The sequence below is a fragment of the Somniosus microcephalus genome, chromosome 3 (genome assembly GCF_052327205.1).
Source record: "Somniosus microcephalus isolate GS21.2 chromosome 3, FLI_Smic_1.0, whole genome shotgun sequence".
NCBI classification, from domain to species: domain Eukaryota; kingdom Metazoa; phylum Chordata; class Chondrichthyes; order Squaliformes; family Somniosidae; genus Somniosus; species Somniosus microcephalus.
In genome coordinates this window covers 301,038,832-301,063,445 of record NC_140989.1, presented here as the reverse complement: position 1 = coordinate 301,063,445, position 24,614 = coordinate 301,038,832, and the positions used below count along the sequence as shown (strand labels likewise).

Sequence of the window (24,614 nt, the reverse complement as noted above, 5' to 3'; positions counted from 1 at the left end):
CCATTTGCAAAAGAGTGTTCAGCGGGTGTAACACCGTGGATAAATTTGGAAGAAACTTGTGGTAATAGTTAACCAACCCAAGGAATGACCTCAACTGGGATACATTTTCCGGAGCGGGAGCTTTCACAACAGCTTCGATCTTGTCAGGTGACTTATGGAGCCCCTCCTGGTCAATGACGTGGCCGCAGTACGAGATTCGCTTTTGAAAGAACTCACATTTCTGGCGATTAACTCGGAGCCCATATTCTTTCAATCTGGTGAGCACCTGCTCCAAATTCGCGAGGTGATCCTTATCATCTCCTGTAATCAGAATGTCGTCCAGGTAGCATTGTGTGCCTGGAATTCCCTACAATACCTGCTCCATGGCCCTTTGCCAAATCGCTGGAGCTGATGCCACTCCAAAAACCAGTCTATTATACCGATATAAGCCCTTATGTGTGTTGATCGTGAGATACTGGCGTGACGCTTCATCAACTTCCATCTGTAGGTACGCCTGCGCCAGGTCTATCTTGGTGAAGTGTTTCCCGCCAGACAGCGAAGCAAAGATATCTTCAATCCGCGGAAGCGGATATTGCACTGTGTGAAGAACCGGATTAACAGTGATCTTGAAATCGCCACAGATGCGAACCTTTCCAGGTTCCCCCGGCTTGTTGCTCAACGAACGCTTCATGACAGGAACAATGGGTGTGGCCCATTCGCTCCAGTCCACCTTTGACAGTACTCCTGAATGTTCTAGCCCTTCCAGCTCTGCTTCCACAGCAGGTCGTATCGCATAAGGTACCGGTCTGGCTTTGAGAAATTTTGGGTTTGCATGTTCTTCAACCTTGATGTTTGCCATAATTCCTTTCAGTGTTCCCAGTCCCTGTTGGAACACCTCCTTAGCATCGTCCAATATTTTGGACAGTCGTTTAGGTTTGACGTTGTCCTCTTTACAGGAATCTACAGTCAGTGCTTGTATGGAATGCCAGTCCACATTTATTCTCCGGATCCATTCCCATCCCAGTAGTGGCGGACCTCCCTCAGGTAACACATACAAGTCCATTTCCTGACTTTCTTTACCATTGTAGACCACATTTACTTTTATCTTTCCGATGGGGTATACTATTTGCCCCGTGTATGTTTTCAATACAATCTCCGTATCCCTCAGGGGAATGTGCGAGAATAACCTTTTGTAATCTTGCTTATTCATGACCGTCAATGCCGATCCAGTGTCCAATTCCATCTTCACTTGGACTCCTGCTATCCGAAGCATGACCCAGATAGTTTGGTGGTCTGCTGTGTTACCCACATTATGTATTTTTAGACAACCCAGTTCCTTACTGCTGGAGTCTGAATCCATCTTCTGTTCATCTGAACTGTTCTCTGTCACCTTGTGTACTTTTTTGTACTTCTCCTGCGGCGACTTTTTGCTGCTGGTCTTCTTTCCTGACCGGCATACTCTCGCTATGTGACCAAGTTTGCCACATTGCCTGCATTCTTTATCTTTGAACCAGCACTGGTTCTGGTCATGCGTTGTCCTTCCGCAACGATAGCACTTTATTGCGCCCAATGCCATTTCATTGGTGCTGAATTCCAATGGCCTTTGCTGTATCTCTGCAGCGCCTCGTGCTGCTGCCTCGTGCGATGCTGCAATGCTGAAAGCTTTGTCCAGCGTAAGATCCTTTTCCTCTAGCAGTCCCTTCTGGGTTCCTTCCCTTAGGAGCCCACACACAAACTTATCTCTCAGTGCGTCTGCTAGTCCTGTACCGAACTGACAGTACTTTGATAACTTGCGCAGTTCGATTAAGAATTCAGCGTTGCTTTCCTCTAAGTTGAATTCTTTTGTAGAATTTAAATCGTTCCGCTATCAGCAGCGGCGTGGGGTTTAAATGCTCTTGCAGGATAGTAACAATATCCGCGAAACTCTTTCCTACCGGTTTATCTGGTGTTACAAGGTTCCTTAATAACCCGTACGTCTTCGCACCCATCGAGTTGAATAGGGTTAGTGCTTTCTTATCCTCCAGTACCTCATTCGTTGTGCAGTAAACTTCGACGCGTTCCACATAAGTGGCCCAATCTTCCACGTCGCTATCAAAAGCAGTGATGTTACCCGTTTTTGGCATCCTTGTTGAGTTTCCTTTCCTTCGGATATGATTATTTTATTTTATTTTTTTCAAAATGGCGGCTTCCTGTGCTTGGCGGCTTTTCCCGCGCTTGTCTTCTTCCCCCGCCAACTCAAAATGGCGATTACCGCGCTGTTGCCGTTCTCGCCTCCCAGCGGTCCTTTATTTTCCCCTACGCTGCTGCTCTTGTTCCCCGCCGCTCCCGCGATCCTTGTGGACATAAACGCTTTTCTGGCTGCTGCGCGTCTCTGCCCCGATTGCAGTCCGGCCCCTGACACCGGCTGCGGTCGTGTTCTCCGCCCTTTTCGTCGTTTCCCTCCCCTTCTCTTACTGACAACTCGGCCGACTTCCCCCCCGTGCCGCTCGATCGGGCTTACCCGCCGCTGTCGTCAAAGGGATGTTCACTGATGTTTGACTTCGTGGCCAGAAACCAACCCGGGTTCCCGATTGCCTCCCGTGCTATGCAGTGCCCAGCAGGATGTTGAGGGTGGATGTCCTTGATTGACGCCCGTTTCAGAGGCGAAGCTTCCTTTGATGCAACTGCCGCTAGGTAAGATCAGACTCGTCGCCACTGTTGAGTCTGTGTTTCCAAATGTAGTTATGCTGAATAACTGGACACAGACTACAGAAATAATTAAACAGGTCTTTAGTAATTGAGGGTCAGGGCTGAACTGGAATACACTTTGCTCCACAGGGTTTATATACCAGTGTGGTCACCACCGGTACTACAATGTACAGGAGCCATCAAAAAGTAGTCCATCACCTTAAGGTATCCTCTTAAGGTGGTACAGGTTACATACACTACAAGGAGTATGGGAGAGGAGTACGGGAGGAGAAGCTAGTGATCCGGGAGAGGAGGCCTGGAGGTCCGGGAGAGGAGGCAGGGGGTCCGGGAGAGGAGGGCGGGGGGTCAGAAACGGTGGTGATCGGGTGGAGGGGGGGGGGTTCGAGAGCAGCGGCGAGCTTTCATTAAATGTGGGGTCCTGTGGAGTGTGAAAAATGCACTTTGTAGGTCGCAGGCAATCCCAAGGTCTGGTTTGACTAAGCGCAGCCAGCGCTGGGGCAGGCTTATCAATCGAAGTGGGGACCTCAATCAGGCAGTAGGCCACTTACTTTCATATGAAAAAGGGTTAACACCAGTTTCAGGCGTGTGTAGAGGATGCCTATTGTTTTTTCCTTTCCCAATATGGCAGGTGGCATACTTCCAGCTGGAAATGTGTATTAACGGCTTGCCCTCCATATCGGAGAATTGGTATGCCAGTTAACGCCCAAAAAAAGGGCGCTGCATGTCCAAATTTATAGACCCTTTTGTCCCTCTATTTTTCTGAAATTCTAGCTAAGCAACAATACTGGAAAATTATATTCCAGTTCCTTATTGCACACGAGCTCTTGAATTACTTATGGAATGCACATTTAAGATGGCTTATTGGGCAAAAAAGTTATAAAACTGTACTTTCAATCAATGCTCCGATGTGAGAGTTTCCTCATGGATTATATTTCTTGTTTCAATTGTAATAGTTATTCTCTTGCAGTTTTAGAAAGTATATTTCATACCTCTCCTTTACATAGAATCATAGAAATTTACGGCACAGAAGGCGGCCATTTGGCCCATCGTGTCTGTGCTGGCCGAAAAAGAGCTATCCAGCCTAATCCCATTTTCCAGCTCTTGGGTCCATGGCACTTGAAGTGCATATCCAAGTACTTTTTAAATGTGATGAGGGTTTCTGCTTCTACTACCCTTTCAGGCAGTGATTTCCAGACCCCCACCACCCACTGGGTGAAAAACATTCTCTTCAACTCCCCTCTAATGCTTCTACCAATTACTTTAAATCTATGCCCTCTGGTTATTGACCTCTTGGCTAAGGGAAATGGGTCATTCCTATACACTCTATCTAGGCCCCTCATAATTTTATACACCTCAATTAAATCTCCCCTCAGCCTCCTCAGTTCCAAAGAAGAAACCCCCCAACCTATCCAATCTTTCCTCATAGCTAAAGTTCTCCAGTCCTGGCAACATCCTCGTACATCCAAATTTAAGAAAGATTTGCATTTATATAACGCCTTTCATGACCACCAGACGACCCAAAGCGCTTTACAGTCAATGAAGTACTTTTTGAAGTGTAGTCACTGTTGTAATGTAGGAAACGCGGCAGCCAATTTGCGCACAGCAAGCTCCCACAAACAACAATTTAATAATGACCAGATAATCTGTTTTAGTGATGTTGGATGTTGATTGAGGGATAAATATTGCCCATTGTACCAGGGATAACTCACCAAATCTTCTTCGAAATAGTGCCATGGGATCTTTTACGTCCACCTGAGAGAGTAGACAGGGCCTTGGTTTAACGTCTCATCTGAAAAACGGCACCTCCGACCATGCAGCACTCCCTCAGTACTGCACTGGAGTGCCAGCCTAGTTTTTTGTGCTCAAGTCTCTGGAGTAGGACTTGAACCCACAACCTTCTGACTCCGAGGTGAAGGTGCTACCAACTGAGCCACTGGCTGGCACCCAAACTGTGAGATTACAATAAAATTACCAGACAGTATTTCCTTTCTTCACCCAACAGGTCAGATGTATAATATTTTGCTGAGACACCACAGATTAGTTGCAGTCTTTGGTTGTGTAATCAATTGGAATGTAAAGTCCAGTAATCCAACTCCAACAGCCCACTGCAGCACTCAGAGGGTAAAATGCATGAAATATATTTGTTCCATTAAAAGGGTCTTGTTGCCGTCTCTCATCGCCCTACAAAATGGTTCCGGGGAGGGGGGGTTAAATTAAAGTGAACTTTGTGGGAGTTTTAAGATAGTGAAATGTTTTATCACATCTTGATTCAAGAAAGGGACACGAAAGGAAAGCAAGGAGTTGTTGGGGAAATGTTGATGGTACAGGTACAGGAGGAATAGAACATGTTAAGTTCTCCTTTGGTGCAAATCCCAACTCAACCCTTTCTCCCCCCCCATTCCCTCAAGCAACTGTCTCTAAGTTGAGTTAGTTTACCTTATGGTGTCCCTAGTCTTTCATTTCTCACCTTTCTCCTTTGGAATATACCAGTATTTTTATTTTTATACACCTCGTCGGGTGCAATTTATTTTTATATAAAGGGAATGTTGGATTGTTATGTTACACATCTATTTTCCCTATAGAAATTCTATGGCACTTTAAAGCTCACCATTTATTTTGCACACTTCATTCGCCACAGCACCAATGTTTACTTTAAGCCTGCAGGTGAAAAGTTCGTGCCTTCGGTGTCAGAGTTAGTGAATTAAATAGTACGTCTTAACTTTTACCATTGCAAATTTAAGCAGGTGGGCTTAGGTTGCCAGCTTATCTCCGCATTGAGATCACGAGGTGAAAAGCAAAGGCTCACAGTGCAAGGCTCTGCTTGACAGAGCAAAACAAAAATTGAGTTAAAAATGTAATTAGGCAACATCAAGTTTGGGTTTGAAAAGCCTGTAGATTGTTGGAAGAAGGGGAAACTGAGTAACACGGAGGCAAATTTTGAGTTCAAGAGTGATAAAAGCTACCCGAGTCATTTTACAGTCCAACAATGTTTGTTGCACAAGCAGTATTGATTATAATTCAATATTAATCCTGTAGTGTTAATAAATTATTTTTTAAACTCCTAAATTAAAATGTTTTAGATACTTTGCCGATTATTTTAACTTTAACACATTTTTCCAAGCAAACATTTTTTGTGCAAATGCTTAAAAAAAAACACAATGGCCAAGATGTTCCGATCCCTATGGGTGGGTACGAGCTGTGTACCCACCCATAGGGACATCGGAATTGGAGACCCTCCGCCCACAGAAAACCCTTACAATTCTTACGCCTGGTAAAAGCAGGCATAAGGCCTGCTTTTACCAAGATAAGAGTTGAAAAAAGCTTTTTCAAAAAAAATTCTCACTGATTTATCATTTAAAAATACTTTACAAAAAAGGTAAGTTTATTTTTAGCCCATAAAAAACTTTAATAATTTTTTTCAAAAAATAAAATTGTTTAAAATACTTAATTTATTGTAATTTCAAGTCATTTTAAAAATGTGATTTAAAAAAAATATATTTAACGTTTTACTATGTTTTTTCATTGATCTCCATTCATATATTTGACAGCCCATCCTGTCAAATGTATGAAGGGAGATTCCCTTCTGTGATTGGCTCCCCATGGCCCACGTGATCCCAGGGACGCTGCGAACTACATGCGCCCCTAGGATACGTGGGCCCTGCGCACTTCAAGTTTGGTGAGGCCCAGGAGCAGAAACATGCGTGTCCTGGGAGCCCTCAGGTAAAGGCGCAGATTTTTCCAGATTGCAGGCCTCCGCCCGCGGCAGGCCTGCGATCGGAAAATATGGGCCAATGCCACGAACGGTTTAAAATAAAGATCTCAATTCCAAGAAGTAAAGTGAAAATAGTTTGGCCTGATTCAGGATTCACATAATTACTTTAGGACTAGGGCTCTGTCAGATTCTTTGTGATGAACTGCTCTACTGTTTTTTATTGAATAAGTGGATCAATACAATCATATAAATTGCTTATTTCTGATGAAATAACCAGTACCATGCACAATAATTTATTTGCCATTTCACGGAATAAGTCCCTTCCTTCAAAACTTTATTATTTTCAACCATCACTGTCAATTGTCAGCTAATGTACTAAAAGTATGCTGAAGTGATGGTTATGCTTTGTAGAACAGGTTTTGAATGCACAGTGCACAGACATAGAAAATGTAGAATTAAAATTAAGTTTTCTGCATTTTCAAAAGTGTATGTACAAATCCATCAGCATTACAGAAATGAAACTATCCTTTAAAAAAAAAATACACACAAGTAGCTACAGACAATTTGTTAACGGAAACTACCCATAATAGGAGCACCATTCTGTCAGCATCATCAATATGCATTCACAAATCACTTGGATTGGTCACACCACTAGTACTAAGTTCATTATAGCAAGACAGTGAGTGTATCTGCGTGCTATTAAGTTCCAATCCTCAAAATAGGATCCCTGTTGGTGTAGTGTGACTGTGTGCAATATTTGATTAGTGTAAGATAAGATATATGTATGTACTATATTTGAAAACAGAAGAGTAAGGCCACAGAACAAAACCATCAATCTATCAGCCTAGTCACAATTTCTCTTGACAGTACACTAATGTTGTTGCGATTATACATTTTTAAATGTTACAGAAAATAGCAGTGCATAGGAACATGAGTAGGCCTATTTAGCCCCTTGAGCCTGTTCCGCCATTCAATGAGATCATGGCTGATCTGTGACCTAACTCCAGAATGATATTCCTTAATACCTTTGGTTCACAAAAGCCTATCAATCTCAGATTTAAAATGAACAATTGATCTAGCATCAATTGCCATTTGCGGAAGAGAGTTCTAAACTTCTACCACCCTTTGTGTGTAGAAGTGTTCACTAATTTCACTCCTGAAAGGCCTGGCTCTAATTTTTAGACTATGCCCCCTAGGCCTGGACTCCCCAACCAGCAGAAATAGTTTCTCTCTATTTACCCTATCTGTTCCCTTTAATATCCTGAAAACTTTGATCAGATCACCCCATAACCTTCTAAATTCTAGGGAATACAACCCTAGTTTGTGTAATCTCTCCTCGTAACTTAACCCTTGAAGTCCAGGTATCATTCTGGTAAACCTACGCTGCACTCCCTCCAAGGCGAATATATCCTTCCTAGAGTGTGGTGTCCAGAACTGCTCACAGTACTCCAGGTGTGTTCTAACCAGGGCTTTGTATGGCTGCAGCATAACTTCTACCCCCTTGTATTCTAGTCCTCTAGATATAAAGGCCAGCATTCCATTAACCTGTTCGAATGAAAGGTCATCAACCTGAAATGTTAACTCTGTTTCTCTCTCCACGGATGCTGCCTGACCTGCTGAGTATTTCCAGCATTTTCTGTTTTTATTCCATTAGCCTTTTTGATTGTTTTCTGTTTCTGTTCATGACATTTTAATGATCTATGTACCTGAATCCCCAAGTCTCTTTGGACCTCCACTGTTTTTAGCTTTTCACCATTTAGAAAGTACCTTGTTCTATCCTTTTTAGGTCCAAAGTGGATTGTAGTGTATGTACCTTTAATGGGAGAACTACTTTTTACAGCTCCTGTATACTGTAGTACCGGCAGTGACCACACCTGTATATAAACCCTGAGTAGGGAGCTGTACGTTTAGTTTTAGAGTAACCCTCATCCAGTAAATACCTGTTGATTGTTCCTGCAGTCTCATGTCTAGTTATTGAAGGACACACAACATCAAGATACACGGATCTAACAGTGACGACGAGGCAGATTCGGACCTACCTGCAACTCTGCATTACCTCCCAGGGATTCGCTCCTGGAGAACAGTGGAAGAAAGTTGAGGCCAGAAGCACGGGCGTCGACCACGAGCAACCGCCCAGTCATCCAGCAGAGATTTGAGCATCGCAGGGGAGGCTGTTGAGAGCTGGGTTTGGTTCTCCAGTCACGGTGGTCCAGCGAAACGGGCTGGCAACAGGTACGGCGCAGACCCTTCCCGGACAGCGGCGGCTAAAGCCAACCGACGGCATAGAAAAGGCCGAGCAGCGTCGACGGGAGAAGAGAGAGGGTAGAGCGCACAGGGCGCAGCCGGTGTTCAGGACCGAACGGCGTCGACGGGAGGAGAGAGGCGCGAAGGAAAACGTGCAGAGCGCAGCCGGTGTTCAAGGGACAAGCAGCGTCAGTGGGGAAGAAAGGGAAACGCGCAGAGCGCAGCCGGTGTTCAAGGGCCGAGCATCCGCAGCGGAGAAGGAGGGAGAGCGCGGGAAACGCCATTTTGAGCCGCAGTGGAGAAGGGAGAGTGCGGGAAAACGCTATTTTGAGCCGCAGCGGAGAAGAAGGGAGAGCGCGGGAAAACGCCATTTTGAGCCACAAGAAGGGAAAGCGCGGGAAAATGCCATTTTGAGCCAGTCTAACCACACCCAGAGATGCCGAAGAGTGGCAGTATCACAGCGTTCGACAATGAAGTCGAAGATTGGACGACATATGTCGAACGCATAGAAGTGTACTGCAAGGCGAATGAAGTGCCAGATGAGAGGAAAGCGCTGGTATTGTTGAATGCCATGGGTGCAAAAACGTATGGCTTACTGCGAAACCTAGTAACCCCAGAGAAGCCAGTGGACAAGGATTTTGGAAACATAGTGTCAATCTTACAGAACCACTTAAACCCCACACCGCTGCTGATAGCAGGAAGATTTAAGTTTCACAAAAGGAACCAGCATAAAGATGAAAGTAATGCTGAGTATTTAACGGAACTGCGCAAGCTATCGAAACACTGCCAGTTTGGAACGGGACTAGCAGATACTTTAAGGGGCAAGTTTGTGTGTGGGCTTCAAAGTGAAGGAACCCAGAAACGGCTTCTATCAGAAAAGGATCTTACGCTGGACAAGGCTTTCAGCATGGCAGTATCACACGAAGCAGCCGCACGGGGCGCTGCAGAGATACAACGGAGACCGCAAGAATATGGCACAAATGAAATGTCATACGGAACAGTGAAGTGCTATCGCTGCGGCAGAATAACACACGACCATAATGATTGCTGGTTTAAGGACAAAGTGTGCAGACAGTGTGGAAAAGTAGGGCACATAGCAAGAGTCTGCAGGTCGGGAAAGAAAACCAGCAGCAAGAAATCTCCACAGGAGAAGTACAAGAAGGTACATAAGGTGACGGAGAGTAGTTCAGACGAACAGAAAAGTGATACAGGCTCCGGAAGCAAGGAGCTGGGTTGTCTGAAACTACATAAGGTGATCAAAACGGAGGATCATCAAACTATCTGGGTCACGCTCAAGATAGCTGGAGTCCAAGTGAAAATGGAATTGGACACAGGATCAGCCCTAACAGTCATAAACCGAAGGGACTACAAGCAGCTATTCTCACATATACCCTTGAGAGATACAGAGATTGTCTTGAAGATGTACACGGGGCAAAAAGTCTACCCCAAAGGAAAAATAAGGGTGAACGTTGTATATAACGGTAAGGAAACACCAAAAATGGACCTATATGTATTGCCAGATGGAGGACCACCACTACTGGGACGTGAATGGATCTGGAAGATACAGCTAGATTGGCATTCCATACAAGCACTGACTGTAGATGCCAAAAGGGATGATGACGTCACACCTGGACGACTGTCAAAAATGCTAACTGACACACAAGAAGTGTTCCAGGAGGGACTTGGAACACTAAAAGGCATAACAGCGACGATCAAAATAGAGGAAAATGCAAGCCCAAAGTTTTTAAGGCCTTATGCGATCCGCCCAGCCGTCGAAGCAGAGCTGGAAGGTTTGGAACGTTCAGGAGTACTGTCCAAAGTGGACTGGAGCGAGTGGGCCACACCCATTGTTCCTGTAATGAAGAGGTCATTGAGTAATATGCCTGGGGAACCAAAGAAAGTTTGCATCTGTGGGGACTTTAAAGTGACAGTGAACCCAGTCCTTCACACGGTACAATATCCACTTCCGCGGATTGAAGATATTTTTGCCTCACTATCTGGAGGGAAACGCTTCACTAAGATTGATCTGGCCCAGGCGTACCTGCAAATGGAGGTAGAAGAAGCCTCGAAACAGTACCTCACGATCAACACTCATAGAGGTCTCTACCAATACAACCGGCTGGTGTTCGGGGTAGCATCAGCTCCGGCTATTTGGCAAAGGGCAATGGATCAAGTCCTACAAGGGATTCCAGGGACCCAGTGTTATTTGGACAACATCCTGGTCACGGGCAAAAATGACAGTGCTCACCTTGCCAACCTGGAGCAGGTGCTCACTAGATTGAAGGAATATGGGCTACGAGCAAATCGCCACAAATGCGAGTTTTTCCAGAAGCAGATCTCGTATTGTGGCCACGTTATTGATGAAGAGGGATTACATAAGTCCCCTGAAAATATTGAGGCAGTAGTCAAGGCTCCAGCACCGGAAAATGTGTCACAACTGAGGTCGTTCCTCGGGCTGGTGAACTACTACCATAAGTTCTTGCTGAATTTGTCTACAGTATTACACCCACTGAACACCCTACTGCAAACGGGGGTACCATGGAAGTGAAGTGACGAATGAAAACGAGCTTTCCAGAAGAGCAAAGCATTGATCACATCAAAAGAGGTGTTGGCTCATTTCAACCCAGCACTACCAATTCGGTTGGCGTGTGATGCATCACCCTATGGCATTGGAGCGGTGCTGTCGCACAAGTTCCCGGACGGCTCGGAGAGGCCGGTAGCCTTTGCGTCTCGGTCACTAACCTCAGCCGAGCGTAACTACGCCCAGATTGACAGGGAGGCCCTCAGCCTAGTGTGGGAGTGAAAAAGTTCAACCACTATCTGCACGGGCAGAAGTTCACCTTGCTGACGGACCACCAACCACTTGTCTCCATCTTTAATCCAAAGAAGGGCGTGCCGGTGATGACTGCGCAACGGCTACAAAGATGGTCGCTTTTTCTAGGGGCGAACCAATATGAAATCGAGTATAAGGGCATGAAACAGCATGGAAACGCTGATGGGCTATCACACCTGCCACTGCCTACTGCGGAGGAAGCACCAGCAGTGGACCCTGTCGAAATATTTCATTCGACTATAATTGAACGCTTGCCAGTAACTAACGCTGATATAGAGAAGGAGACCCGAAATGACCAGACACTGTCTCGGGTATATGACTTGATGGTGAAGGGATGGCCAACACATGGCAACTCATTGTTGCCAGCATTCTCATCCAGAAGAGAACAGCTGTCAGTATGCCAGGGGACCTTGATGTGTGGATCCAGAGTGGTAATTCCACCCAAGTTAAGGGAGAGAGTGCTAAATGAGCTTCACGAAGGCCATCTGGGAGGGGTGAAAATGAAAAGCCTTGCTAGGGCTTATGTGTGGTGGCCAGGGATCGATCAGCAAATCGAGGACCTGACCAAGAGCTGCTCAGGATGCCAGAAGGTCCAAAATGCACCACCACATGCCCCTCTACACCCATGGGAGTGGCCCTCATCTCCATGGCAACGGGTGCATATTGATTTTGCTGGTCCATTCATGGACTCAATGTTTCTAATAGCCGTGGATGCGCACTCGAAATGGCCAGAGGTGATCAAAATGTCATCCACCACCACGGAGAAAACTATTGCAGTCCTACGGACCATATTTGCCAGGAACGGCTTGCCAGAGCAGATTTGCTCTGATAACGGACCACAGTTTGTGTCCGAAGAGTTTCGAAGATTCATGAAAAGGAATGGGGTAAGGCATTACACATCCGCCCCGTATCATCCAGCCACAAATGGATTGGCTGAGAGGTTCGTATAAACCTTTAAGAAAGCAGTAAGGGCCATGTGCGATGACGACATTCCACTGCAGCACAAGGTGGACAATTTCCTGTTAGCTTACAGAAATGTGACACATGCAGTCACCAACCAGACCTCGGCCATGATGTTCTTTAACCGAAGGTTGAGATCTCGTCTGGATTTGCTCAGACCAAATGTACAAAGAGATGTTGAGAATAAGCAATTCCAGCACATCAATGAGAAGCCGACAAGGAGCTTCAATGCAGGGCAACCAGTCTTGGCCCGCGACTACCGAACAGAGAAATGGCAACCAGGAACGATATGCACACGGCAGGGGCCACTAATGTACACAGTGGATGTTGGGGAGAACATTGTGAGACGCCATATCGACCAGATCCTAGAGTCACAGGAACGAGTCAACCCCATGTCTCGTGCACCTGGTGATGAACCCGACATACAGGTAGCATCTACCCCAGAAACAGTAGCATCGGAAGCTGATGAACCAACTGACGACAGGGGGCCTCCGCACCAAGAACAAGACACTCAGGAAAGGCGCTATCCAGAAAGGATCAGGAAGCCGCCCCAAAGACTCAATTTATAAATGGACTATTTTCAGTTAATGTGCATGTTAAAAGTGTTAATTGTTGAATGAATGTTATGGTACTGTCAATCTAAAAGGGGAGGAATTGTAGTGTATGTACCTTTAAGGGGAGAACTACTTTTTACAGCTCCTGTATACTGTAGTACCGGCAGTGACCACACCTGTATATAAACCCCGAGTAGGGATCTGTACGTTTAGTTTTAGAGTAACCCTCATCCAGTAAATACCTGTTGATTGTTCCTGCAGTCTCGTGTCTAGTTATTGAAGGACACACATCAAAAATACACGGATCTAACATGGATGACATCACATTTGCTTACATTGAAATCCATTTGCCACAGTTTTGCCCATTCACTTACTCGATCAATATCCCTTTGTAATGTTATGCTTTCATCTACACTTCCTACAATGCCACCTATGCATAGGGTAGCATAGCCCATTGGTACTTCTAAACATTCACTATGCCATTGTGACAGTCATGTTGCATTTCATATCTCAGCTGTGCTAATCTAATGCATCTTGCAGCAGCCCATGACAGAACAGCATTTTCAGAGGTATGGGTCCAGGTCACCGCCCTTCAACCTCAGCCAAGAAATGGTGCATAAAAATTATTTTATAAATTTGCATTTAACATATATATCAGTAGATGGACTGAATTTGGAAAAAGCTTGTATTGCTCCATTTAGAAGTAGAGATGGTATCAGTTATTAATACAGAGACATAACTAAATAGAGTTTTAAAGTATTGTTGATCGCCAAATTTTTACAGTACAATCTGTAGCATTGCCTATGGATATAATCAAATATGCATTTTTGTACAGAGTTTATACAGAGGGTAGGAACATGGGATACTTTGCCACAGGAACTAGTTGAGGCAGTGGCTATTTCCTCTTAGGAAAGTTGGATAAATATCTAAACCACAAGAAGATGCAGAACTATAGATGAAGAAGCATTCGCATTAATTTGGGATTTCACTAGCAAAGAGATGGTACAGAATGGCCTCCTTATGTGCTATAAACTAGTATGGTTTCATGGTTCATTATCTAATAACAAACATATTGCTTATTTTTTTGTGAGTTTATGCAGTGATCTGTACAGTGAAAGATGCAGCAAAAACTAGTGAATTTTGAAATAAGTTAGGTTCCCTGGTCATTAATATAGAGCTTTTTGTGTTTAAACTAGGTTAAAATCAAGTCAATCATTTAATTGTACCTCATCCACAAGCATTCTCCCACTGCTCTCCATTACACCTGCTCCAGGAGATGGAAAATAGACTGCTGTGGAAATTAGGTGGAAAATTCCCTACAGGGACTTCCCCTCATTTTTCTACAGGTACATCTGCACCAGGCACAATGCTCCGCATAACCTCAGGGGATCCCAAAAAAACCTCTGGGCAGTGTAAAGGGGGCAGAGATCTGGCATCATGGGTTTCTGACTTTTGCTTTGTTCCTGGGAACTGAGCATTCCCCAAGTGTAAAGCAGAGAAGAATCTGTCCCAAATTTAATTTTAAAATGTTGGGGGGAATTACTTTAGTTTTTAATTAACCAAGGCATAAAAGCATAACTGTTTGAAAACTTTCATGTTCAAATATTAGATGGATGCTCAAAATTCAGCATCAAATTAAATACTCACCCAAGTTTCTGTGGGTGGAGTGCTAAGTGGGGGCCACAACAAAGAAAAAAAAGGCAATTCAGTCCTAGGCTGCTGTGCACCTCCCCAGAGCATGATGAGTTGGGAGCAATGAGGCCACCTACACTCTTAGCAACAGAACGTGTAGAGCCCCAGATATTTGAAGGCAAAAAATGGAAGAGCAAAGAAAAAGTGATTCCTCAGATTAATCTATATCTGAAGTTTTCCAATACTTCAGTTTTTCCCTGAGATACTAGTTTTGGGATATCCTTAAGGCACTACTGATGACTATCTTTACCCAAATTGTTTCCGCAACATTCTACTAAATAGTGTCGATGCAAAAAGGTTTACTAATACTACAATTTGGACAGCTTGGGGGAATTTTTACCTGAAAAAAGGTGGGTTTGTAGCGTGGGGGTAGTTAAATTGTTAAAAATCAGAATCCGGATCTGAACCCGCCTCCAACTCACCCACTTCCAGTTTTAACAGAGGCAGGTAGGGGGGCGGGCAGCCAACCCCCTGCCAGGAGGCGGGACGTCAATTTAAATATTACAATGAGGCTGGAAGCCTCTTCTTTAACCACCATTTTGTTTTTAACACAATCTGGTCGGGTTTTACACACTGGCAGTTACAGCTAGGCGAGGACTGCTGCATCCAGGAAGTAAGTGCCTTTACACTAACCTCCTGGATCCAGGATCCCTGCCTAACCCACCCTCCGCGATTGGAGATCCCCTCATGAGGCCCTCGATCACCTTCCAGACACCCCTCATCCCGCAAAACGATCATCCTGAGGCTGGCCACAAACCTCTCACGGCCGGCCCTGATCTGATCCTCTTCCCACCCACCCCACTCCCCTACGATGATGGCCAGCTGCAACCATCCTCCCCCGGTCCCTTGCCAGCCACAACTGTCCTCACTTATCCCCAGCCCCCACCCGATCCCTCCCTGGTGCCGCAGGCCTACCCGCCCGGAGACAGCCGGCCTCTCCATCTGGCGGGCTGCAGGCGGGAAACAGAGGCTTCAGATACACATCAGGCCCCGCCGTTAAAGTCAACAGGGCCTGCAGGAAACCTGTTCTCCCAGGTTTCCAGCTGGCATCGGAGCCCCCCCCCCACCCGCCTTCCCCATGAAAATCCAGCCCCTTATGTCTATGCAAATGTATTTGTAAAATTCTTAATTCTAATTGTACCAGACTGGAGTACATTCAAATGTGAAATATGTTCTATAAATGGGACACAAATTAAGCAATCTAATAAATAAGCAGCAACTTTTGACAAAATGTCAAAATTCCTCTAAAGCCATTAAGGTGAAATTTTAATTCAGTAACTGGTTTGATACCTAAAAAGCATCATGCATAATTTTAGATGTTGTTCTTAAACTGAACTGCATATGCTTCATTTGTACTGTATTTCATTGTATATGAAAAGATAACTCCAAATCCTGACCAACGGTTCCACCACAGACCCAATTCACGTATGAACCGGGGTCAAGCAAGGCTGTGTCAGCACACCAACGCTCTTCTCGATCTTCCTTGATGTAATGCTCTATCTCACCCTCAGTAAGCTCCCCGCTGGATTGGAGCTAATTTACAGAACAAACGGGAAACTGTTCAACCTCCGTCGCCTCCAGTCCAGATTCAAGGTCGTCCCATCCTCTGTCATCGAATTACAGTATGCAGACGACGTTTGCGTCTGCGCTCACTCAGAGGTCGAACTCCAAACCATCGTCAACACCTTCACCGAAGCATACAAGAGCATGGGCCTTACACTAAACATCCGTAAGACAAAGGTCCTCTACCAATCTGCCCCCGCCACACAGTACTGCCCCCCGATTATCAAAATCCACGACAAGGCCTTGGACAATGTGGACCACTCCATACCTCGGGAGCCTACTGTCAACAAGGGCAGGCGTCGACGACGAAGTCCAACACCGCCTTCAGTGTGCCAGTGCAGCCTTCGGTCGCCTAAGGAAGAGAGTGTTTGAAGACCAGGACCTCAAACTGGCACTAAGCTCATGGTCTACAGAGCAGCAGTGATACCCGCCCTGTTGTATGCCTCAGACACATGGACCATGTACAGCAGGCACCTCAAAGCACTGGAGAGGTACCACCAATGCTGCCTCCGAAAGATCCTACAAATCCATTGGCAGGATAGGCGCACCAATGTCCTTGTTCTTGCTCAGGCCAACATCGAAGCTCTGACCACGCTCAATCAGCTCCGATGGACGGGCCACATCGCCCACATGCCCGATACGAGACTCCCAAAACAAGCGCTCTACTTGGAGCTCCGGCACGGCAAGAGAGCCCCAGGTGGACAGACGAAACGCTTCAAGAACACCCTCAAAGCCTCCTTGAAAAGTGTAACATCCCCACCGACACCTGGGAATCCCTGGCCCAAGACCACACAAAGTGGAGGAGAAGCATCCGGGAAGGCGCCGAACACCTCGAGTCTTCGCCGGGAGCAAGCAGAAGCCAAACGCAGGCAGCTCAAGGAGCGCACGTCAACCCAAGCACCCCACCCACCCGCCCCTTCAACCACCGTCTGCCCCACCTGTGACAGAGACTGTAGGTCCTGCATTGGACTCATCAGTCACCTGTAAACTAATTTTTAATGTGGAAGCAAGTCATCCTCGGTTCCGAGGGACTGCCTAAGAAGATGATGATGAAAAGATAACTCCAAATTCTGACATAAAGCAGATACTGGATGGCTTTCAGTAAAGTTCAAGACACTAATCGATTTGATAGGATCAAGTAATGTAATAAACCACAAAAGTGCTGCTTCATTAGCTGAACCCCTTCACTGAATTACTGTCTCGTGATTCACTAACAGCAACTCAGTCTTATTTAAAAGATAGTGTTACAATATATTTTATTTATAGTAAATACCACCGATGACTGTTCCCTTGGCAATAGGGCACAAAAAACAAATTACACAAAAATTTGCTGGCGTTTGGATTATTATTAGCATTCACGGAAAAGGGAATTCTTCCTTCCCTCCTAGAGCTGGTATCCCACAATTCAAATATTTTGAACACAGCCTTTCATATGAGTGTGGAAGGGCACTACAAGGCGGTCCAGATATTAAGCTACAAATCTACTAGCCAGCTGGTTTTTTAGCAATTTTTGCTGCACAACTTGGCACAGGCGTGAAGTTACCCAAACGAATTTGGGCAAGAAGTGCAAGACCTCCAAGAGCAGATAGTCTCACACTGCCTCGCTCTCCAAGTAAACTTTAAACTCTTCAGTGTTAGCAAAGAACCTTGCTGTCTTTCTGCTAATAATAAAACATGACTGTCATTCGGACCTGAATGCTAGAATGTAAGCAAACACACCAAAGTGTTAGAGGCTTTAAAAGCCTTTAGATTTTCTGAATCCTGATATCCTGCTAGGCAATAAACTTGCTAAACTTATTTTTGTTTCCCAAATGTTCATAAGCAGTGGTAACATAAGGTTGTAACCTGGAACACTAGCGTGGTATGTCTCCTCATGAGTTATTTTATTTAAAAGGCAAGTGCAACTAAATATCGTACAAGTGAATTCAAAGTTTGTTGTTACAGTCTAGTTGGCAGCTTATCTTTTTCTTTCCTTTCTGCTGTGTAGCTCCAATACACTGGCATTCACCATGGTGAATGTTACAAACAGTTAGGTAAAGGAATGTAATGCTGCTCCCAGGACTCCACATTGGAAAATAACATCAAAAATGGTGAGTCCAATGTATCCTTATAACATTTGCCCTCTTCCAGCTGAGAGTAGAAAGCAATCTTGAGGCAACCAGTTATCAGACATTCTTGGGACATGCTCAGGCTATCTTAACCAAGCCTTGATCATCATTGCCTCAATGCCTGACAAAGTAGGACCTCAAATGTTTACACATTACTGCAAAGGCAGCAGTTTCCATGCTGTTTGATGTAGCATCTGTAAACTATCAAAGTCTCTCACCCATAGAGAAGCGATGACAGAACCACTGCCTTATACACTTCAAGCTAGGTCTTAAATTTCTATCCATGTTCATCCCACAATAAACAAAAGCTGACCAGAACTTCTTCAATGGAACACTTCTTTATCAAGGATGCATATGGGTATTATCCAGGTAGGTAACTTGCTGGACTGGTCGGAGTTGTAGTCATTAATGAACAGCAACAGTGATGTGTACTATAAATGAGGTATGGCTGGGACATTACTTCACGCTGATGGACAGGTCTTAGTTCTAGGCTGCAGAGTTGCCAATAGTCTGGAAGTCTTTGAATGTATGGGCCAACAGAACTGTCACCTGCAAACAGGAGCTCATAAACAATGCCTTCCTTAATTTTGTTTTTTGGTTGTATTCTGCCTAACTTGTCAAGAGCTAAATGTACAACAACTTATATTTATATAGCACATTTAACATGGTAAAGCATCCCAAAGCATTTCACAGGAGTGTTATCAAACAATATTTGACACCGAGCCATATATATATATGGGACAGGTGAGCAAAAGCTTGATCAAAGATGTAGTTTTAAGGAGCATCTTCAAAGGAGGAGTTAGAGGTTGAGAGGCAGAGAGGTTTAGGGAGGGAATTCCAGAGCTTAGGGCCTAGATAGCTGAAGGCACAGCCACTAATGGTGGAGCGTTTAAAATCGGGACTGCGCGAGAGGCCAGATCTGGAGGAGGGCAGAGATCACAGAGGGTTGTAGGGCTGGAGGAGGTTACAGAGATAGGGAGGGGTGAGGCCATGGAGGGATTTGAAAACAAAGATGAGAATTTTCTAATTACACTCCTTCTGGAGATTTGGCATAGCATAGAAGAACAGGCCAAATAGGTTGGGTGTCAGAACACATTCTTGTTTGACTACTGTTGATGGGGCAAGTATCAGAAACCACACCGTTGGTAATCTTCCCAAAATCCTTTCATGTAGCTGTCAAATCATATGGATAGCATGTTCAAACTTGATCAGAAGCTCCCACTGTTATTGTCTGCGTACATTGTCAAAGGTGTTAGTAATTTTGAAGACCATGAACAGGTCCCCATATTATTCTTTACATTTGTCATTAGTTTTCCTTCTCTTAGGCAGTCCCTCGGAACCGAGGATGACTTGCTTCCACATTAAAAATGAGTTCGCAGGTGACTGATGAGTCCAATGGGGGACCTACAGTCTCTGTCACAGGTGGGGCAGACGGTGGCTGAAAGGGCGGGTGGGTGGGGTGCTTGGGTTGACGTGTGCTCCTTGCGCTGCCTGCGCTTGGCTTCCGCTTGCTCCCGGTGAAGAGACTCGAGGTGTTCGGCGCCTTCCCGGATGCTTCTCCTCCACTTTGTGAGGTCTTGGGCCAGGGATTCCCAGGTGTCGGTGGGGATGTTACACTTTTTCAAGGAGGCTTTGAGGGTGTCCTTGAAGTGTTTCCTTTGCCCACCTGGGGCTCTCTTGTCATTAGTACAACAATCACATTAACAATGCTTTGTTGGATTGAAATTCATACTAGGTTTCTGGAAAAATATTGCCTGCAATGATTTTATTAGGTGGTTCAGAGAATCCTAGTAAGGATATTCCCAGCAACAGACAGCTGCAAGATGCCACAGTAGTTTTGCCAATCGTAATGGTCACTGTAATATTTTTATAATGTGACAACAGACATATTGTTTACCTCCATTAGGACCATCTCTGCATCCCAAATAAATTAAAAGATTCTGAAAGTGTGTTGTGATGGTGGAGTCATTGTGCTTAAATATTGTAGGTGGAATGCTAGCTTAGCCTTGTGTAATGGTATTCTTAATTTAGTTAATGCCCTTGGTTACTCTGTCGAGAGTGACAGGTAGGGTTAGAGAGTTTTGAATTAGTTGCTGCGGAGGTCTGGATATGGAGACGTCATCTACTAATGAGCCCATTGAAATGCTCAGTGCAACATTCCAATAGTTTGTGTTTTTCCAATGATAAATGAATGAAAATCTGTATTCCTGGGGTGAACAAGGCATGTGATTGATTCATGCATAGCCTTCAGTGCATCTCATCTGCATATGACTGGACCTCCTTCAGTCAAGGTAAATCCTGCCAGATTAACATGCAGTGTACACAAACTGGGAAGATGTGGCTAACAACAGGCCACACTTGGAGGGCTGCGCTGAATTGAGGAGCCAGAGCCTGAAGAGAAATGGCTGAGAGAGGAAAGCGAAGAGAGCAAAGAGGGAAGCACACCAGACTTTAAGAGTTAATACTGCACAGGCAACGTCATCTGGCCCTGTGATTTATGCCCGCACCATCTGTGCCAAGGACTTCCACTCGAAAACTTGACTCTTCAGCCACTCACAAATGTTACAGCATGGCAAAGTAAGTGAACTGCTTTGGCGCTTACACCATTGTCTTTCGAGACAGACGGTTGTCATATATATGCACAGTCCAGTATCCACATTCACTATGCATAGCTTAGTGCTTTAGTATTAGCAAGGTTTCAATACTTTTTCAGGTGGTTTTGTAGAATAAGAACATAGAGTATGCCAACAGCTAACGCTGGCACAAAAGATTGAGGTTGGGATTAAGGCAATCACTTTCAAAAATATTGTTTGGAAAAAAAATACAATTTTCTTCATCTCCTTAGGTCATAAAACAACTGCACCTGAGGTGAAATATACGACAGGGCAAGTGACCCACTCCTAAGCCTCTGCCAATCCTGCTCTGAACATGCAAGTAATAGTAGTTCTGGGGTGGCCCTTTCTCCCCAGGGGGAAGTGCCCACCTTCTGCTTGGCTTTTTCCCCCCATAGTGACAGTCTGAATCAGAAACCCAGCATTATGAAGTAGGAAACTAAATTTAGCATCCCTCTATCCCATGAGGCAACAAGTTGCTGCTCCAATGCACTGAACCACCCCAGTGCCAAACTACTGTTTAAAATTGAAACTGAAATGAATTTAACAAAAACTTTTTAAAACTTAAATATTTCAAAAAACATTACCCCTTTAATGCAAGTAACAAGACATGTCTTAAAACAATCAACATTTGAAATATATTTATCCTTTTTTTTCAGTCCTAATGTGACATTCGTGCATCTCCTTCGCTGTCATTTCAGCTACACTACTAGGATGAGACTGATAGTATTCATTGAGTAAATTGTTGGTATACAGAGTATGTCACAATTTTGATTATTACAGTGGTAATGATTCTAGCACATAAAAGATTTTAAGAGTGATCCAACTATAAATCATCACCATGTGAAACACATCAACACTCTCCCCCGTCTCCAAACTTAAAATTGTTCTTAAAGAACATACGACAGAGAAAGGTCATTTAAGCCATCCCTGCCTTCCTCCCCTCCTTTAAACAAACCATATCACAGGTTTTCTCCATACCATTATTTATTTTCTAGTAAGGGAGATGAGTAATCAAATGCAAAATATGAAATCTCTCTACGAGTTCCTTAAGGTCAAAGAGTAAATACTCAATGGCATCAATCTAATATTACAATCTGCATTATTAAACCTTGACTTGTTGCATCTCACAGGTGCATATTTCCATATTGATTACAATGTAACCGTGAACACATCAGCACAAACATAGGGTTCCATGAAGCCATATCTACATTAATCCTTAGAACTTTCAATCACATCCACAGCCAGATGTTCATCCATTGCCTCTACAAAAGGAGTTCATCAACATGCGAGTTCGTCAACATAGCATTAATAATTTATGAGTCTATTGTTTTTAATGACTGCTACAATGAGGTGACAAAGGGAAGAGCATGCTTCTAGTCTAAACTCACTAGTACCCTAATATCATTGTTGAAATTAAATAATCCACATTCTTTTAACCTTTTATCATTTTAGAAATCAGAGTCCTGTTCCCTATAAAATGTCAGCTCTAGATTTGATGAAGCATGAGCTTAGTTTTAAATTTCAGTATGATGTACCTTCATTCCTTTACATATTTTTTACAAAATTTATCTAGCCATACAAATTCACCTAATAATCACAATTATTGATTTACAATATATATTGAGTGTACTAAATCCTAAATTTCTGTGACACTAAATCTTATAGTATTTCATGGCGCTCATAAGAGGGTGGAATATAGAAACATAGAAACACAGAAGATAGGAGCAGGAGTAGGCCATTTGGCCCCTCGAGCCTGCTCCGCCATTCAATGAGATCATGGCTGATCATCCAATTTCAGTACCCTGTCCCTGCCTTCTCCCCATATCCCTTTAGCCTTAAGAAATATATCTAACACCTTCTTGAATATATTTAATGAATTGGCCTCCACTGCCTTCTGTGGTAGAGAATGCCACAGGTTCACCACTCTCTGGGTGAAGAAATTCCTCCTCATCTCTGTCCTAAATGGCTTACCCCTTATCCTTAGACTGTGACCCCTGGTTCTGGACTCCCCAGCCATCGGGAATATCCGTCCTGCATCTAGTCTGTCTAGTCCAGTTAGAATTTTATAAGTTTCAATGAGATCCCCTCTCATTCTTCTAAACTCCAGCAAGAATAAGCCCAATGGACCCAATCTCTCCTCATACGTCATTCCTGCCATCCCAGGTATCAGTCTGGTGAATCTTCGCTGCACTCACTCCATGGCAAGAACATCCTTCCTCAGATAAGGTGACCAAAACTGCACACAATACTCAAGATGTGGTCTCACCAAGACCCTGTACAACTGCAGCAAGACATCCTTGTTCCTGTACTCGAACCCTCTCGCTACGAAGGCCAACATACCATTTGCCTTCTTAACCGCCTGCTGCACCTGTATGCTTACCTTCAGTGACTGGTGCACAAGGACACCCAGGTCTCGTTGCACTTCCCCTTCTCCCAATCTATTGCTGTTCAAATAATAATCTGCCTTCCTGTTTTTGCCACCAAAGTGGATAACCTCGCATTTATCCACATTATACTGCATCTGCCATGCTTCTGCCCAATCACCCAACCTGTCCAAATCATACTGGAGTTTCTCTGCATCCTCCTCACAGCACACATGCCCACCCAGCTTTGTGTTGTCTGCAAAAAGTATTTCTGTAAAAAACACAGGATAAATCCACACCACTGGAGAAAGCAGAAAACACACAAAGCTTCACTTTCACAGCTTGTGATATTGTCTGACTGCTTTGGTATGATTATTCTCAAATATATCCATTATTCTTTATTTTTAAACAATTTGATCTGTATGCAGTGATCAACATAGATAGATAGTTAAATAACTTAAAGGAAAATACTGCAGATGCTGGAAATCTGAAACAAACAGAAAATGCTGGAAATACTCAGCAGGTCAGGCAGCATCTGTGGAGAGAGAAACAGAGTTAACGTTTCAGATTGATTGACCTTTTATCAATTCTAATTAAAGGTCATGACCTGTAATGTTAGCTCTGTTTCTCTCTCCACAGGTGCTGCCTGACCTGCTGAGTGTTTTGTACATCATTTGTGGGGGGGTTTTAAAATCAAAGCTGTACTACAGTTACAATAAATGGATATTAGGAAGAAATTATCCTACTGCAAGCCCAAATTCTAACATTTTAAAGAAGTTGGTATGATTAATAGTAGACAGTTAATTCTTAAAAGCAAGAAAACTTGCTTTTAGCCAATGGAATTAAACAGCAATTAAAATGGATTCCTAATCTGTAGCTTGATTGGTGGAATGAGTTGATTTTATGTGGGAACTGTTGTTCAGTGGCTTGATTTTCCTTAGAAGAGTATCCTTCACACGAAAATAGCTTAATAGTTGACAACGTGTGGTAAAATCATTAATTCTGTGATTCCACTAGTTAACAATGTTTTATTAATACAAAAAATAATTCTTCCTTTGTAATAATTCCCTTTGCTATTGCACCAGTCCACCATTTCTCAATGAGAGCAGAGGTCAATGTTCATTTTCACCCATCTGTAGTTTCCCTGTGCATTAAGTGGTCTCAGCATGGTATCATGCATGTGTTGTTACCTGACAAGGAGACCGAGAGAGAGAGGGAGAAACAGGATTGGGTTTATTGAGGGGACCAGTTCAAATCAACCAACTATTTAGAATGACATTCTATAATTGTTTTGTTTTTTTAT

General features: G+C 44.1%; 1 protein-coding gene across 3 annotated transcripts in view; it reads right to left on the bottom strand.

Annotated features, from left to right (window-relative positions):
• hook1 (hook microtubule-tethering protein 1) overlaps positions 1 to 24,614 on the bottom strand; it is a 115,086-nt gene that overhangs the window by 89,871 nt on the left and 601 nt on the right. The window lies entirely within an intron of this gene.